The sequence below is a fragment of the Marmota marmota genome, unplaced genomic scaffold (assembly GCF_001458135.2).
Source record: "Marmota marmota marmota unplaced genomic scaffold, marMar, whole genome shotgun sequence".
Classification (NCBI taxonomy): Eukaryota; Metazoa; Chordata; class Mammalia; order Rodentia; family Sciuridae; genus Marmota; species Marmota marmota.
This window is the reverse complement of record NW_026000026.1, coordinates 2,797,355-2,801,392: the sequence shown is the minus strand read 5'-3', so window position 1 is coordinate 2,801,392 and position 4,038 is coordinate 2,797,355. Positions and strand designations below refer to the sequence as shown.

The following is a 4,038-nucleotide window of genomic DNA, read 5'->3' as shown; positions in this document are numbered from 1 at the left end:
TTTTCCAGGATACAGGCATATTTTTAATAGATTCAGAGAATAATAAGTAAAACTAAAGGCAGAAGCTGGGCATAGTGGTGCATGCCTGTGTTCCCAGTGACTTTGGAGGCTGAGGCAGGAGGATGGCAAATTCAAGGACACGCTGGGCAACTTAGCAGGACCCTGTCTCGAAATAAAAACTAAAAATCAAAAAAGGGCCGAGGATGTGGTTAAGGGCTCAGTGGTTAAGCATCCCTGGGTTCAATCCCTGGTACCAAGACACAAGTAAACTAAATAGAAAATAAAGGCAGGTAATGCTGAAAAAATTAAGCCCTTTCAGGACCGGGAAGAGATGCCAGGGTTTGCACCTTGGGGGACGACTGCTGCAGGCAGGTGCCCAGTTGAGTGGCGAGGTGAGACTGCTGCGTGTGCCACTGGGCTGAGGGCTCCAGCTCCAGGTGTGTCTCCCTGCAGAGGCTGGGGCAGGGAGCAGGTCCAGTGGCCAGCAGGACCTCAGGGGCTGCAGGAGGGATGGCTAAAGCCAAGGCTGCCTGCGATGGCCCAGGCCCAGCCCAGAGGGCACAGGCGCAGGGGCCCATACCCCAGAGCACGCTGCGACCTGCTGGGTGAGGCTTGCGTGGAACCTCACCTTTATCACACTGTTCGCATCATATTTGTGACACATGCTTTAGGGGGTTTTCCAGGTTTTCTTTCCCCCCACAAACACTATCTTTCTCTTTCATCTGCTTTTCTTCCTGTGGGGAATTTCAGGAGGTTTTACCCCTCCTAGGGGCCATTTTACCTAATTTTCACATTTCCGGTAACTATTTATCCAACACACCACGCTGCATCAGCCACCACCTCCTTCCCCTGTGGAGTCGCCTGCTTCCTGGGACTTTTCCTTCCCAGTTCTGTGGGAAGCTGGGACCGCACGGCTGCACTGAGCACAGCCCCAACCCAGCATTTCCTCCCGTTCCTCACACCAGTTGTTTGGCAATACGAGGGGAGCGGCAGGGGCAGCGCCAGGTGAGTGTTCTGCTGAAGAAGGTCGGTGGTGCAGATACGAGGGCGAAGGCCGTCGACCCAGCGCTCAGGACTGCCGCGTCAGTACTCCGTGAACTTGTTTTTCTGAATGTGTTTCCCACAGTGTTTATTTTGCTTGTGTTTATGTTCGTGATCTTTGCCTGATCGATAAGGCCCTTCGGCGCCTGGCCATGCCTCTGAGCCCTGCCCACAGACAGGAGTCCAGCAGGGGGCCCAGGCTCCAGGAGCAGCCGCCTGCTTCTGAAGGCGCTGGGCAGAGGTGGGCACCGTAAGCTTGTGTCGACTGAAGAGAGCAGTACCTGCGAGACTTCAGAGGTGACAGGGGCATCTCTGAAGGATGACACCGCCTGGGAGCTGTGTGGAAGGAGGCGCCTGCTTCACCAGCTGAAGAGCCACTGGACCTTCGCAGCAGCCTGCCCTGGGGACAACACAGAGGGCTGCTGCGACCTGGGAAAGAGGAAGGGGAGACTGTGGAGAACAAACCACAGCTCAGGGCCCAATAAACCCTCCTGCCTGAGCAGTTGCCAGCCGGTCAGGGGAGCCACCCCCAGGGGCAGGGCCTACACAGTCAGGGGAGCCACCCAGGCAGGGCCGAGCCTCCACTGAAGGGCAGATTTGTCAGGTGGAGCCTTTGTCCTGCCAGGATTCTGGGGGGAGTGGTTGATGAAGGTGATAAGTCCCTGGGCAAGCAACAGCTGGGTGGGCAGCCGTGCACCACCTTATTCAGAAGGAGGCTGCCGAGGGGCTTGGAGGTCAGGCAGATGCAGTCAGACTCAGGGGTGGCACCCTGTGCCCTCGTAGTGCAGGGTAGTTCCTGGGGAACGCTGGCTTGTCCAGCACATACTGGCTTCACGAGGCCAGTTCCTTTCTTTCCCTACCCCTTGGTTTTGCCTCTCCCTGGGGCGGTCTGAGGGAAGACTGATCCCTGCGGAGCTTGTGCTGGGATGTAAACAGACCTGGCTCTCAGACCTTCCGGTGGCTCTGCTTCACAGGCACAATGTCGACCCCACCTTGGCAGGTCTCTGAGGATTAGGCTTTATCTTAGTTCAAGCTGAGTATGCGGCGGCAGGTGGTGGATCCTACTGAAGAGGTAGCGAAGTCATGCCTTAGGAAGGGAGTGCCCCGATCCCGTCCACCAAACAAGCCCGTGGCACCATTCCCACCCAGGAGCAGCCCTCCTGACTGAGCTGGGCGTCCTCTGGCCCCTGAGACAGCACAGCCGGGAACCAGCCTTTGGCTGAGAGAGCCCACAGAGAAGAGGTCAGTGGCTGGAATGCTGGGAGCATGGGAGGCCAGGTGTCAGGAGCGAGCACCCCGAGTCTCCAGATAGCACAGGTCACCTTCCAGCTCAGGGAGGCGGAGAGGCAGGCAGGAGGGTGGTAAGACAGGAATAAGTGGGAAGCAGCAGGACACACCCACCAGGAGAGCAGGCAGAGTTCACCAGGAGTGACAGGAAGCCACAGGCCATTGTAATGGGGGGTGAGGGATGGAAAGGTCCCAGGTGTTGTTGGGAGTCCAGGGGCTGAACTGTGGCCTAGCCCAGGTAGTGCCCTAGGGGTGGGAAGAGATGTAGTTGCAGCAGTGAGACCCTCTCCTTCTCCTGGGGCAGAGGGAGTGGAGGGGCAGGAGGAGGCCAGGCACCCAGAGCCCCGCCCAGGTCAGCTGTGGAGAGTGAGGTGGGCTTGGCTCCTGCGGGACTCTGGACCTAGAGGGATGAAAGGTTCGAGGGTGTACAGGACAAGCTCCGAGCAGTGCTCCCCCTCCAGCTCGAGATGCTTCCGCAGGCCCTGCACGCTACCCATGGCACAGACTCCCAGGAAACCCACTCTGAAGCCCTCACTGGGGTGGAGAGGAGAAATAAAAGGAACCTAACACAACATGGCTCTTCATCTGTAAATGCTTAGTTTGAAGACACTAGAATTCAAAAAGGGCCCCCTGATTTCAGCATTGCCTCCTAGGACACAATGTCCTTTGGGACCTCGGTGCCCATTAAGGACAACTGCAGGGCAGGAGGCCGGGTATGTGGACCCTCCTGAGACAAGTCACAGGATGCAAGCCCCTGCCACACAGGCTTTCGGGTCCTGGGAGCTCCTGGGTTTGTCAAGGAAGGCTGTCCCTGACCACTCAGGGCGGGTCACCCCAGGGCGCTCCCATCAGCCTTTCTCCCCCTGCCTGGGCCTGGCCTGAGGTGGACAGCACCCTCTGAAGCTGGGGAGACACCCGGTCCTCCTGCAAGCCTGGCTGGGGCTCCCACGCATTCCACCAACCAAGTGACAGCATGAACCATCCACTCTTCTCACACAGACCCCCGTGCCCGCCTCCTCGGGAAGCGTCCCTGACATTCCCAGTCAACCTTCATCTGCCTGGGCCTCTGTGTGACCCTGCACCAGCACCTTCCTGTTCCCAGTCCCCTCACTGCCTGCACCATGCTGGGTGCTGCCTTGCGGACGATGCTCTGCTGACCAAGTGCCGACCGAGTGCTACTCTGAAAGAATAAGGGAGGCAAAGGCCCAGAAGCAAATAAGACGTCTGCTCACTCACGGGCTGCCATCCACAGGGACCTCCTGGCAGGCAAAGGTGACAAGCACAGTGGCTGAGACCCAGTTTGGCCGTGCCCTCCTGGAGCCCAGTGGCTTGGTGTGTGCTGGGAGCCTGGCGTGCTCCTGTGCCACGCTTCTCAGGCTGGCATCGGGAGGGAGGTGAATGAAATGGCTCCTCTTTCTTCTCCCTCTCCTGCGCCCCCCCTGCTCCCTCCCTCCCTCCCTCCTCCTTTCCTCTGTCCCTTTATCCCTGGAAGCAGAGTCCAGTTCATTGGCCTCCTCGGCCCTAATACATGGTCTTTATCGATCTGTGAAGTGCTCTTTCCTATTTTACTTCCCGCCATCCAAGAGCCCCGCCTGCTTCCTCTCTCCCTTCCAGCGCCCCCATTCACGTGTGGGATGCCCATGAAACACACATGTGCCTTACGCGCATGTGGGTGGCTGGGCTGAGGCTTCCCGCTCTGCGCACTTGCGG

General features: G+C 58.5%; 1 long non-coding RNA gene across 1 annotated transcript; it reads right to left on the bottom strand.

Annotated features, from left to right (window-relative positions):
- Positions 1-205: 205 nt before the first annotated feature.
- Positions 206-3,811, bottom strand: LOC125619155. The gene is made up of 3 exons (XR_007350668.1): positions 3,565-3,811; positions 1,980-2,105; positions 206-1,470 (listed from the first exon to the last, which is right to left on the bottom strand). It is a non-coding gene; the product is annotated as an uncharacterized LOC125619155 (long non-coding RNA).
- Between the last annotated feature and the right edge of the window lie 227 nt (positions 3,812-4,038).